General features: G+C 36.5%; 1 protein-coding gene across 1 annotated transcript in view; it reads right to left on the minus strand.

Annotated features, from left to right (window-relative positions):
- Positions 1–15,028, minus strand: part of Pappa2 (pappalysin 2) — a 238,598-nt gene that overhangs the window by 103,636 nt on the left and 119,934 nt on the right. The window lies entirely within an intron of this gene.

Genomic DNA, 15,028 nt, shown 5'->3' on the forward strand with positions numbered 1-15,028 from the left:
AAATTCCAGAAAGAAGCTAACATCTTTCAGAAATATGAACAATTTTAAAATGTAAAGATCACTTTCAAAGCAAAGGAACAGGAAAAGAATTTGTCACAAAGAACATTGAAACAACGAGAAAACTAAGTAGAGAGAGCATCAGCAGGTGCACGGGCAGATGTGATCATGACAGAGAGGCCAGAAGGTGGATGACGTGAGGTAAGTAGATGGAAGATGAATAGAGAGAGGTGGTAGATCAAGACAGAAGACTGAGACAGGTTATGACAGAGGGATATAGGCCGGTGCTGATGAGAGGGAGGGACAGAGACAGGAGACGGAGAGGCAGCATAGCTGCTTTTTACTCAATGACTGCATATGAACTCCCAAATTTAACCCCAATCACTGGCCACTGAAGGAGAGTTAAGATCGAGAGACACCATCTCTAATTAGAATTATAAAACCCACCGGGCGGTGGTGGCACACGTCTTTAATCTTAATATTCGGGAAGCAGAGGCAGGCAGATCTCTGTGAGTCTGGTCTACAAAAGCAGTTCTAGGACAGGCTCCAAAGCTACAGAGAAACCCTGTCTCAAAAAATCAAAAAGAAAAAAAATACCTGTAGAACCCATCTCCAGACTGCCTACTATGCATAGATGCAAAGTACACTCAAACCAAATATTTCAATATACAGGTAACCCTTTGTGGCGGTCACTGAACAGTAGACCCTGAAACTTAAGAAGAACATTTAAAATGCTTCTGGCTAACTCCTGGCTTTTCCCCACACCATTTCATCTATTCTCCTCTTTGGCACTTTTCCAAAGGGAAAATGGATGCCGTGGGTCAGAAGAAAGCAGGCAGGTGCCTCCTGCTATTTGAACAGCATGAGAACATGTTTTCTTGGAGCCCTCACCAAACTCAGCAGACGTTTCTGCTTACAGGAGATTTTTAATAGGGTATCTTCAGTACATAAAAGTTTGCTTGTGGAATGCAAACCAAGTTTTCCCCAGGAATGGTACACAGGAGCATGGTAGCTTTCCCAATTTTCCAATCTAAAGCACTTCTAGTTTTAGATAAGTGGGGATTATAGATCCTCCCCCAAACACATTTTTAGGACTCCCTCTCCATCTATGAAGTCAAATGAACATGAAAACATCAAGGCTTCCAACAGTTTTAGGAATTGGAGAGGTACCTTTAAAAGTCACTTGCAGTTTAACAAGGGCCCACACAAACTCAGAATACAATTATTCTACTATTGGCTGAAACCATGTGTGCTTTTGTAGGTGAAAATTCTCAAACATTCATGACTTCAGGTGAGTCATTCTAAGGATTTTGTCATCAGAAGCTTTGACAAGGCAGAGATTAGCTCTAAATTGCAAATGATCTTACCCGGAGCTTATGTCTAATCGAGGAAGGGGCTTAGTTGATGACTAAACTCTAAACAGTGAGTTTTCCAGACTTTTGAGCTCATTACACTTCCTCCTCATATCTAGGCTCCTCTTCCTCTTGGTATCCATCAGACCCTAAACGAGGTCCCGCTTTATTCCTCTACAGAGCTATAGACTATAACCACAGTGAATTTATACACTGCCATTTCTATAAGAGCTGGAGTAACTTATCATCATGTGTAATTGTTCCCATGGCTCCCGCAGTTCTTGGTTAGACTTTCAAAAATGTAAGCTTTGGCAAGCCTATGGAAGAAGCTGAGATCCATCTAGATCGTCTCCTCAAGTTCATTGTAGACAAGGCCAAGTCTGTGAAGACTGGACTAGACAGACTTATGGGGCTTCAAAGGAAGAGCAGGAAGGGACAGAACCACATCTGTAGCAGTTGCTGGCACAGTGTGGCTCCCACATCACCTCCTTTATGACCGTGACACTCACTACAAAGTAATGTCTCTCTAGAAACTGCCCCTTTGGTGACCTCCTCATACAGGGCCGTGCCACTTTCTGGAGAATGAGTGGGAAGGGCAGGAAGCACGTGTCAAGCAACATTTGCTAATACTGAGTAATAGAGTGAGATTACTCTGAAAGGTCTTCCCAGCTTTCACATGATTCTGACACTCTTTTCAGGCCACTCCCACAGACTAATCCTAGTTCCTATACTCCCCAGCACACTGACACCAACAGAGTCCTCAGCAGACTTTCTGCATATAGATTTTCATCTCAAACCCTGAATCCCAGGGAACATCCCACCAAAGATAAATCCTGAATATAAGGAAAGGGGTCACGGAATACAGATAGAAACAGTCCTTATAGAATCCAAATAGAAATAATCCTCTTGGAAACCAAAATGAGGGAAGGGATGGGAGCATGGGCCAGGTGGCAAGTGTCCATTCTTCATTAGAAACAATGGATTCCCCAGATATTTACAGAGCTTAGAGTGTGTGAGGTTGCGCTGCTTGCAACAAGCACATGCTTTCCTATAAAAACAGTTGAATTCTAGATTAGCAACAATTAAATACGAAAGGGGAAATAAAGTTTTGCCCTCTAGAGGTAAACAGGAAGGTGGGACTTCCCTTTGAGAGCACTAGTTTAGCTTTCGAAGGAAGTGAAAATCATATACACATAGTCGTCTTTGTCCTTTTGGGATCCCTAAGGCATGCAGGAATCCACACAACTGAAAAGTTTCTTCTGAAGACAATTATTTTTCATAAATTTCCATTATACACAGAGAAGTAATTCCAGTGCCCTTCAGGAAACTCTGTCCTATTAAGCACAAAATCCTGTTAGTGAGTTTCCACTTGATGAACTGGGAGTAGATTTGAACCATTCTAATCATCAACTGTTTCACTGTTGAGATAACAATCCTCTTTAGCAGCCATTTTCAAACTTCAACGTGCATGCAAGCTGCCCAGGACCTGGCTACAATGCAAACAACATGGATGCAAGCTGCCGAGGAACTGGTCACAAGGCAAATTCTCAGTTACTAGAACTGAGGCTCCACCTTTCTAACAAGGTTTCTGGGAACAAGCATACTTCCTGGGCTGAGGCTTTGACAATACCCCCAGAAAGCTTTGTCCTCTCCCTTGGCCATTAGCAGCTCAGGGTCAGACTATCATTTGTACTATTTACCTCCTTTTAAAAAATTCACTATCAAGTTTACACGTATTTGCAAGTTGGAAGCAGTCATGTAAATACCTCTTTTTAAGGAAATTTCAAAAGAAACCTGATACCCAGAGAGATGGCATGTTTCCAGAAGTTACTTGTTGGAGTAAGTAATAGCAGAGGTTACAGTTCATTCTCTGTAGTGCTCCTCTTCTTCCAATTCCTAAAGCCCCTATTAATCTATTGTTCGGTCTTTAGCGTTGACTGAAAAGTCAGATCACTGGTAAATGTTCCCACATACTTACTTAGAATCCTATGAGCTTTACTTTAACCAAATATTCAAAGTAGTATTCAGTCCCAGTGCCTTATATACATGTACTTTTAACTTTTGGTCAAACAATGACATATGCACAGCTTCCAGGATAGTCGAAATAATTTCCAAATAACAAATTAGCATCTGACTGGCTTTAAAAAAGGCTGAAGACTTGTCATATGTCACAAAACCAACCAACATGGATACAGAATGTACGCTTAACTTCAAATATCTGACACACAATAAATTTTGTGTTTTCATATGTCCAAACAATACATGAAAATATTGATGTTAAATATTAGTTGCTGTTTATCTAAAACCTAAATTCAACTAGAAAGTTCATTTTTCCCCCAGCTCAGTGTTAGGAAGATAAATGCCCTTAACTAGGCTTGTCTGTGGTGACTGTTTCATAGTGTATCAAAATATTTCAGGGTATTCTGTGAGTATAATCAAACTGTATTTGTCAGTAACTTAAAAATAAGAATTTATCAAACTGAAATTAAAGACTGTACTATAAACAGAACAAAAAATAAAGAGAAAAAGAACAAGTAATCAGGAACACAAAACCAAAGTGAGAAGGATGAACAAATTTTGTAGATATGTGTGTAGCTAGAGAGAGAAAACTAAGAATAATTGACATTTTTTGACAAATTAATGCAGAGTAAGAATTCTTATTATGGATTAGCTCTTAATTCATAAATGAATAAAAACTTGCCATTTAAGGATTTACTAATAAAACATAGGGCCAAAGGGAGGAGAAAAAAAACACCCTCTATTAATATCCCAGCTGGCACAATAAAAAGTTCTTATGCTCTGAAAAATCAATGATGTAAACAAATACAATTATAAAAAAGTCTAAGGTTATAAAAACAAGTCATAAAGTATTACAAAATTCTTAGAATCAAATGAGAACAAGAGGTCTATACATCAAGATTTATGGGACACAATTAAAGTAGTAATTATAAATAGAAAAATTACCCACCACCAAAAATAAAATAACCAAGCTAGGCATCGGAAACCTAAAGTCAGAACATCAGTGTAAGTCCAGAGAATCAAGGCAGAAAAAAAGTGATAGCAATAAAAAAGAAGTCAATGAAGTAGAGAAAAGAAGCATAAGAAGTAAGTTGAGTGAGACAAAGTACTGTCCCTGAAGACTCCAGAAAGGTGGACAAATCTCACGTGTAATTAAGGCAATGTCCAAAAGTATGTATCTCTAAAGGCATGGTAAGTATGGCCAGAAGTGGAAAAGCAATAAAAGCACAGTAGAAACAGGAATCAGCACTACGTTTGAATATGCAGAATAAATCAGTAATTTCCCAGAAACATCCAATAACCCAAAGATGGAAAAGAAATGAAACATGGACCATATTTTTAAAACTCAAAAAAATCAAATCATAATTAAAAATCTTCCACCGAATAAGCTCTGAACTGAGGTTCTTTTGTTAGCTTTTGTTTTTGATTTTAGGTGTGTTCTTGTGAATTTTGAGGGAAGAAGTAATCCTAGTTTTACACAGTTTCCAAACATAAAAAATGGGGGAAAATCATACTACCACTTTCATGAGACATTAGCAAACTGAATATTCAAAAGGAAATATATAAATGAATTCCATATACAAATGTAAATATACATGTCAAAAATAAAACCTGCCAATAAAATGTCATATAAAAGCAACATCTAAAATCCCTTCACAAGGAAAAAAATTGTTTTGATGTCTCAAACATTGTCTGTTTGGTTCAACAGAACAGTGACACAAAGGGCGGAATCACAAGGCTACATTTTGAATTTTATACAGAAAAAATAAATGTTTCATGAGTAATGAACTTCAATTTTTAAGTCAAATGTGCAAAAAATGGCAAAGGGGAATATGTACAGTCAACTTTAATTCATAATAATGCAGACAGTGAGATGGTGTAATGAACAGGAAAACAGACCAATTAAATGCAATGTAAGAGTATAAAACAGACCTAGGAGTTGGTATACACCTGGTGCCATGCTATAAAACCAGACGAGAATGAACAGTACGGTGGATACCATTAGAGAAATTGGCTTGCCACATTTCTTTATAAGTAGTATGAATCATACAGTATATGCGAAAATAACAAGGATGCTAAAAGGCGACAGTGAAAGGCAAAATTAAAACTCAAACATAAGACAATGAAAAATGTCATTCTAACCAGAGGGAGAAAAATGAATGAATTCACCTATACTGTGAACCAAAGAGAAAACACTGAAGGACCAGCAATTATTGCATATTAAGATGGTCTACTTCATGATAGTAAAGAAGAAATTTAAAAAGTGGCAAAAGTAAGAAATCTGTTTATTCCACTTGGGGTGAACTAATCTGGAGTGAATGATAGGTCCAGGCCACAGGACTCATTCACACTATCTGGTAATTGCTCAGCAGAGATGTGATGTGAGAGTCCCCTCTGTGTGCTGTGATTACCGTTAATGAATAAAGAAACTGCCTTGGCCTGTTGATAGGACAGAACTTAGGTAGGCAGGGAAAACCAGACTGAATGCTGGCAGAAGGAAGATGGAGAGAGATGTCATGATCCGACATCAGAGATAGAGGTGCTGAAACTTTGCTGGTAGGCCACAACCTTATGGTGATATACAGATCAATAGGAATGGGTTAAATTAAGAGCTAATTACAGGACAGGCACCAAAAACTACAGGGAAACCCTGTCTTGAAGATAAAAAAACAACAACAACAACAACAACAAAGATGTAGAAGTTAGCCCAAAAAAGCTAGAGCTAATGGGCTAAGCAGTGTTTTAATTAATATAGTTTCTGTGTGGTGATTTTGGTTCTGGGTGGCCAGGATAAACAAGTGCCCTCCTTCTATAGAGATGAAGCCTGTGTTTGCATGTTTGCTAACATCCCTATGCACATTTCCCAAACACCTGGCCCATTCATCTATCCACACTCTTCATTTATACATCACTATTGCTGGGGGATATTGGTCTATACCCTGTCAATTATATTTTAAATAAATGCTGATTGGCCAGTAGCCAGGAAGGAAGTATATGTGGACAACGAGACAGGAAGTAGAGGTGGGTCAATGAGAACAGGAGAATTCTGGGAAGAGGACGCAGTCCTGGCCCAGACACAGAAGAAGCAAGATGTGACTGCCCTACTGAAAAAGGTACTGAGCCATGTGGTTAATATATACTAGAATAATGGGCTAATATAAGTTATAAGAGTTAATAAGAAGTCTGAGCTAATGGGCCAATCAGTTTGTAGTTAATGTAGACCTCTGTGTGATTTCTTTGGGACTTAACAATTGTGGGAACTGGGCAGGACAGAAATCCAGACAACACACTATAATTGATGTGTTTTGCTATTTGAAGAAAAAAAAAACTCATGAAATTCAGCATTGTAATTCTTCACTGGAGATCTTTGGGTTTTTAAATGGAGATTACATGAACTTTCAAGATTTAGTGTGAGAATCGCATGAGATTCTCTCTCCCTGCCGAACAAGTCCACACTCATGTAGTCAAGCTGTCTCATCGTGTTAGCTAGTGCTCTTCTTCACATAGTTCTTTCCTATTTCTTTACATATTTACTACTAATTATTTTGTCACTTTCACTTCATAAGATGTTTTCTTCAGTCATACCTTTTATTGGTAGCTGTTGAAATTCAGAAACACACTCATTTCTTCTTAATCTCTTAAAAACTGGTATTATATGAAATTATTTTTAGGTTGTTCTTGCATGTTGATTCAATCTGTGAGAAAATGAAATTTTCTTCTTCCATGTTTTACTTTTAGCTTCTTTCATGTCTCATAAAGTATAAAGGAAGAGTCTACCGTCACTGAATTCATGTCTAGAGAGAAGAAACTAATAATAATTTAGTAGAAAATACTGGATCATTTTCTATTCCACTTATTTTTTCTGTTCATTTTAATTTTTACTTTTGCTTATCTTGTAATTTCTCTAATGACATAAGGAAGGAACTTTGATTAATAATTTTATATCTTTTTAAATGTTGCATGGATTTTTAAAGATATAAATTTCCCTGCAAGCATTAGGGCCATAGGGCCCTATGGCCTTAACCTTCAAAATTCACACAGTTGCCAGTACCATTCCACTCAAAATGTTTACTAATCTCCATCAAAAGGCCTTTTTCGACTTACTGATTAAGTTTTTTTTTAATGATTTTGTTTTTGTTTATTGAGACAGAATCTCCCTTAAAATGGCCTGACACCTAGCTGAGACATATTGTCTTACACTAATAATCCCAGCACTCGGGAGACAGAAACAACATATCTGGCTGACCCACAGATTATTTAGTAATATTATTTAATTGCAAAAACAACTGTGGATTTTAAAGATAATTTGTTATTCCCATTTATCTTATTATTACTGAGGTTAAAAAACTCTACTCTGTATGATTGATTTTAATCATAAATATATTGAGACTTGTTTTATAGGTTCTAGTTTGGAGAATACTATGTATTATTTTCAGTTATTGAGTGTAATGTTTCTATAAATATCAATTAGATTACAATATTTGATAATTATTTTGAAATCTTACGTATTTGTCCTGATTTGTTTTAATCTTTTTATTGTATAAATTATTAAGGAGGTGATGAAAATTTCAGCTATAATGAATTATAAGTATGGCAGTGTCTCCATCAGGTCTGTCAAACTCTCAGTTCACTTATTGTGAGGATAAAATATTAAGTACTTAATTTTCTTACAATGTTGCCAGTCTTCTTCACAAATTCAACACTTATCATTTTATTATCACAATACATAATTATTTTGTGCTTATAGTTTTTCAAGCTTTTAATTTTCATCTCCTTGTTTTATATTGAAAGTGTGTGTATTGTAAACAATATATAATCTAAAAATTATAATCTGTATTTTCATGACTTTCTGAAACAACTTCTACTTAATAAAGGAAATTACTTAGTTGGATTTAAGCACATCATCTTGGCTTTTGTTTTCCTCTTTGGTAAATTTTGTTGGTTCTTAGTTTCTCTTTCTCTGCCTTCTTGTTGGAGAATTAAGTAATTTTTATTCCATTTCATCTTTTGACATTTTACCTACAACTACTTGTATATATGTGTACTTTCCTGATTGCTCTAAAGATTATTAAGATTATGTTATCTAACTTGCTCTAGTCCTTATTCAAAAACATGACTATCTCAAGGTTAATGCAGCAGGATTTTGCATTCACCATGGCTTAGTCCTTTGGGATAACATGGAGTGTTCTTATGACCTTATCAATGATGTATAGTTTCTCTTTTTATCCACTCATTTTTCCTTTCCTGCTGTCCCACAGAAGCTGATTTCTAAGCCACTGTCTAATAAATCTCCTGAATACTGAATTCTATCTTGGCATTTGCTTTCTAGAGAGTCCATATGGCAAATCAAAGAATAGCTGTGGATTTTTTTTTCCACCATTGGAAACCTCCTTTGATGTGATTTTCACTCAGACTCTAGCCAGTCAGTCTTTTCAGTCTTTCCAAGATGAAGTACTTGTCTCAATCTCTGGCCTCTGCCACCTCTTCTTTGCCAGCACATCACAAGTCACAATCCTTGTCCACTTTTGTCCTGTGTCCTGAGTACATCGAATACTCCCAAATGGTGAGCTCTAACGCCACATCGCCAAACATTTTTGAACAGCAAAAGGAGGCTTTTTTCCCCCAGATTGGTACATAGGTTCAGCAGTACACATTGCTTCTCTCAAAAGCTGGATAGTTCGCAAGACAGACAAATCGTTAAATAGAAATAGAACAGTGAAGTATGCAGACCTTATGGAAGATGGGTGCACTGAGGAGAAAGTGTGACTGTGGTATCTAGGGATTGGGAGCAAAAGTCATGAAAGACTCCGATTTGTAATGAAAACAATCCTTGAGTTAAATCTTCAGAGGGAATTGTGTATTTATTGGAGAGACAAAGAAGAGGAGTCATTACCAGAGAAGGAAAATTATAAAACTTCTGTCTGGAAGTTATAGATATATGAAAATTCTGGCAAGTTCTTATACTGAAAGCATTCTGTTACAACCAAAAAGAGTAAAGCTGTATGTGCATGTGTATGGAGAGATATGGAAGGTGAGATTAATAGAAAAATTCAGCTTAGGAGATAAAGGTCATGAGTTCTATACCACAAACTAATGCTTATGATAAAACTAAGCTAAACGTCTCATGTTTAATCAGGACATTTTAAGTCCATGTTGTATTTTATTGAATTTGTAGCACATGTTTTAGGATACTCTGTTTCCACACTATGAGTGCAAATGCTATCACTGCCATATATATAACTACAGGCCGAAAATGGTAATTCATTCATTCTCTAGTTCTCCCAATATACAAATACGTTGTTCATATGGGACAGTGTTTATTATGTAGACTCAAGAGTAGATGTTGGGATGGGAGATATGGCTCAGTCATGAACGTGTTTGCTGAACAAACATGAGGACTTGAGTTTGGATCCCCTGGACTTTTGTGAAGAGCTGGGTGTGTCAGTGCACATCTGTAATTCAATCACCAGGGAAAGAGAGACAGGAGAATCCTTGGAACGCACTGGCCAGCAAGAAGCCTAGATAAACTGGTGAGCTCAGGTCTAGTTAGGGACTCTATATAAACAAATTAATGTGAAGAGGGACTGAAGAGGACATGCTGACACCAACCAACATATAGTCTCCACACACATAAGCACATGTATGCATGTGCACTTACATATTTGAGCATACACAAGGGCATGTATACACACAGAGACGTACATGTGCATTTTGTCATGTGTAAGACTTTTAGCCTTGATTGTCAACTTGCTTAGATTGAAGAACTTAGATTAAAACAGGCCACTGCAATTGTCTGTGAGGATCCTCCCACCGAGGACTGACTGAGAAGAAAAGACTTGTCCTGTAGTGGAATTACATCGTTCCATGTGCTGGAGCACTAAGAGTCTCAAAGGCAAAGCAGGAGGAGGCTGGTGCCATAGACATTCTCTTCTGCTTCCTGACTGTGTGTGAACTGTTCTACCACCCTCTCTGTCCGCTCCAAGATGGACCCAAACCTCTGAATCTAGATCCAAAATGAACTCTTCTTCCATTAGGCTCTTTACATGAAGCATTTTGTCACAGTAGCAAAAGCTTGAATAACACGCTGCTGAAATAAGATAAACAGTCATGAATATCTTTAGTAGTAACTTAGAAACGTGGTGTAGAGCAGGGGTTAGCACATTGCAGTCTGTGGGCCAATCCTGACCCAATTCCTATTTCCATATGGCTGTGATTTAAAACACATATTTTTTCAAATAGCTGAAAATAAAAACAAATATAATATGAAAAGTACGTAAAATTAGAAGTTCTGTTTTAAAAAAAAACAATTTATACTTTCTACCTTCATACTAATAGCCATGTTAAACAGTTATGATATGGATTGTGGTCAATAAACCTGAAGTATTTTATAACTGGTTCTTCATAGAAACTGTATTCCCAACTCCTATTATGGAAAGAGAAGACCACAGTCTTTGATATATACTGGATTTTAATTAGAATCCTATCTATACTTTTACCAGTTACACCATTTAAATGCTTAGCATCTCTGAATTTTAAAATAACCATTTAAAAGTGTGTATAATAAATACTATGTGGAACAGATCACAGTTTAACAAGTGTGTTTTTTCCCTGTTTGCATGGTGTTAGGGGTACTCATTTGAAATCTAACCAATTAAATACACATTGCGTGTTCTTAGAGACTCATGTTCAGTGTTTAGCTAGTTGATACCAAACAAAGAAAGGAAATAAATTATGATGAACAGGCTTTAGGCTTGTGCAGAAAGGATTTCCAGGCAGTGGTCCATGGTTTATAGCTGATGTGAAGACTCTGGTTTTTAAAATACTGTGAACATGCGGTGGTTTCTGTTAGGATTGCTAACCAGTCCAGCCTAAGTGAGATCATTTCAAACTGGAGACACTTTAGAACCACAGAAACAAACATGAGCATACGATTTTGCATATGGTGTCTAGCTCCCTAGGAACCAAACAAGTGTCTATGGGGTGTCTGCATCTCAAATGGTTGCATTTGTTTCCTACATTACTCAGATTCAAAGCGCTTTCTTAAAGAAATCACGCTTTCTGGGACTCACCTGCTCCTGCATGTAAGTTTACAAAATGTGCTGAATTAATCCTCTCACCCAGATTCACTGATACGCAGTCTTTCAAAACTTTAGAAGAACTGCAACCCAACAAGGGAGGGCACCTTTCTTTCATCTCCACTTGTGTTCTTGCTTTCTTCCTATTGCTTCTCTGCTCTATGCATTACCAGTGCTCAGTTCTGGGATTGGCATACTACAGGTGCTTAATAAATGCTGGTGAAATTAGTAACAGAGTCCGGGGGTGGGAAGGACATTCATGAGATTATTGTCAAGATGTGAGCATATGGTTTCCTAACTACCATTTTATCCTTTAGTGGTGTAGAAAAAGCACTTCAAATCGTGGATGCTTTCTTCATCCTTGAAATAGAAAAACATCTCTCCTGTCACTCACAGAGATATGTGAGAATACCAGCAAAAAGCATAAGAATATGCATTGTATAAACCATAAATGACTTTAAAATGTGTTTCTCATTGTAAACAATATAGACAACTTATATTATATACTCTGAAAAAAAATCTTCTGTTCTTGTTCTATTGGCTGAGGATCAGAATAAAGAAAATCAAGAGAATATTACCTCAGTAAAACTGGCTAAAATGACAGAACTTTTATTTTGGCAAGTAGCATGTAAGTGAATGAAAGATTTTGGAAATAAGTTTTCAAAACTAATGTTTTCCAGTACTGTTGTTTTTCACTTATGCAATAAATTTGTCTCTGATTCACTGCATACAAATCATATCTGTGTATCAAATCAAGATTAAATTATACTAAAATGAAGAGTAAAGGGCCAGAAATTCTGCCGTGCTTGGAAAATGTTTTGTTTAATGTAGCTTATTTTCAAAATACTCTTCCTAATTTACTTGGTACCATATGGGTTCATGAAATCAAATTTTACTAGACACTTTACACACTAATATAACCTTTGATTTGATTTTGTTGTATAATATGGGGGTTCTTCTTCTAGATTAGCTGTTGAGCAGGACTAGGCTACAAGCCTAAACTACAAGAGGCAGCTAACTGATGGGTATTAACAGTTTCAGGTGGAGATTTCTGCTTCTGGATATAATTGAGTAGCTTATAGTCAAAAAAGTTTGCTCTAGCAGGATGACTTTAAAAATACAAATTAAGTAAGATGAAGATGATGTTTGAGAACAAACAAATCTGTCAGGACTCAAGACTCAACATCTCCAAAGGAAATAAATCACATTAAATGAAATCAGACATTCTGTGCCTCAGAAATAGTCTTAATATCCAAAGCAGTGCAAAGTAACAGTATAAATGAAGCAAAGACTGTCCAGAGACAGGCTCAAACCCTGGAGGGTCCTTGGCAGGCACATACTGCTGAGGCCATGGAAGTTAGAGACTTTCAAAGTAGAGGGCCCAATTTAAGCTTTGCAAGGGGAATTTCTTAGAACAAAGAAAAAAACTGAAGAAATTAGATTAGTACTCACAGAAATAAGAACAGAGGTTCTAGTCTTTCAAATTGTTTACTTAATTGAGGTAATATTTCCTGAATCTTTATACATATTCCAATAAAGCTATCTCAAAAAAAAGACAGTGTCAGCCAATATCTCTCGAAGGTGTTCAGAGTCTGATGTTCAGTTAAAGTTTCACTCATTGTGATAGAGGAGAGAATCCAGTGAGTGAGTAAAGATCGCCTGCATAAAACAGCTCTGGTCACTAAAGAGACAGATGGTTTCAAGTACACATTAAAGTGATTCTGATAAGTATGTTTTAAAATACACAGTAAGAAGGAGTATGTCAAAGAACAGAGGAATATACAAAGATTAAATAAACATTACTAGAGATAAAAACACACTTTTTAGTTAAGAAGATAATTTATAAGAAAGATATAGGAATTTGAAGAAATATGGCAATTTCCCATGTGCATACTACAAATGATGGTCATTAAATTAGTTTAACTAAAACTACTGACTCACCAATGTGACTCAAGTCAAGTTGATACAATATATTAATAGCAACTGAATAAACATTTCACTGCCAATCTTGTAACAACAACCAAAAAACTCCACACTAGTAATATGTTTGAATTTTGACCAATTGACTAATCCCATCATTGCCAAAGTCATGACTTTAATGTGGTTTAATAATGTTAATCTCTTAGTGACTAGAACTATTTCATATTGATGAAACATTTCCTCTTTACACTCACTGCCTGAATGAAGCTTTGATTTGGGTTACACACACAATACACATGGGATTTCAACTTTTCCCCAGTGACAAACACATGTGAAAATCTGCCAGGATGGATAATCAAAAGAAGAAGAAGACAAGATGAAAATGCAGCGCAGAAACATGATAATGCTGGAAGCGAAACCTGACCAGTGGACAAATGGTGTTGTGGAAGAGGAAACCAGCTCTAAGAATGGTGGGGGTTCAAGAGTGCAGACTCGCAGGCAGAGGATTGCAGTGGAGTGACGTTGTCCCCCCAAAGTAGGGAATGTAGCTTTGACCAAAAGAACAAGACTTCCTAGAGGAGCCATTGTCAAGAAAAAAGTTCATACTAAAGAACCTCACTGGGATATTTCATTTCACCAAAGAGTGAGGAATACTCTTCAGGAACTGGTCTATGGTTATCAGTATAAGCAAGGCATAAAAAATTCACCAAGTCATAAAAACACACCAGCTCTGTCATACAAGTCACATAAGAAAAAGGCAAGCAAGGGTAAAACTACCTTGGTATCTTTGAAGCTTTTGTAAAGAAGTGTAACACATTGATCTTCCATATTGCCAATGTTCTAAGTAGTAGTGAACCAGAGACAAAAGGCAGCTCTATTACTTTTACTTTCCCACATATGCATAACTAAAATGGAAGAGCATTTGAAGTGATAAGAAATGTTTTAAGGGTCATGAAGCAACCATAATCTCCTTATTGATTATTGCTCACTTTGTATAATCATTGTGTGATCTCACAATACTATATAAAGTGAGGACTTAGAGAGGACAAAAGTCAATTATCAAAACATCATTTTAAGGTACCAGAAAAAGAAACACAAGTTAAAAGCATAGTTGTAGCTCAATGGTTGAACACTTGTCTAGAATATTCACAACCATGAAAACAAACAATAAAAATGAAGAAAATAATGAAAAATTAAACTTAACAGTTTTTTGATTTGTTTTATGAAAAGATAAGTGAAAAATGCAAGATTAAAACACTAATAGCTGATTATAAAATTCATATAAAATGTAAAGTATAATAATCAAGATGGCCAATATATTCTGAAAGAAAATGGAGTGTCTTTAAGACTTATACTACATGATTTTAAGATTGAATAAAAGGTTTAGTTCTGAAAAACGTACTAATATTCCCAAAAACATATGATATAGTAGAGCAAAATGCAGAATTAATAAATAAAAGATAGAGTCAACACAGAAGCTAACACATGCATACTGCTGCTGGTTCTGACAAAAGTGACGTGCAGCAAAGAAGATCTAAGTTGAATTAGATTGGGTCTGGATCTACTGAATACCCACGGGGCAGAGACTGTGAATCTGTCTCACACGATGAGTGTGAAACCTTGATAACCCTTACCAGCACTGCACAAGCTGTTTGTGGTGGTGCG

The sequence above is a fragment of the Microtus pennsylvanicus genome, chromosome 10, assembly GCF_037038515.1.
Source record: "Microtus pennsylvanicus isolate mMicPen1 chromosome 10, mMicPen1.hap1, whole genome shotgun sequence".
NCBI classification, from domain to species: domain Eukaryota; kingdom Metazoa; phylum Chordata; class Mammalia; order Rodentia; family Cricetidae; genus Microtus; species Microtus pennsylvanicus.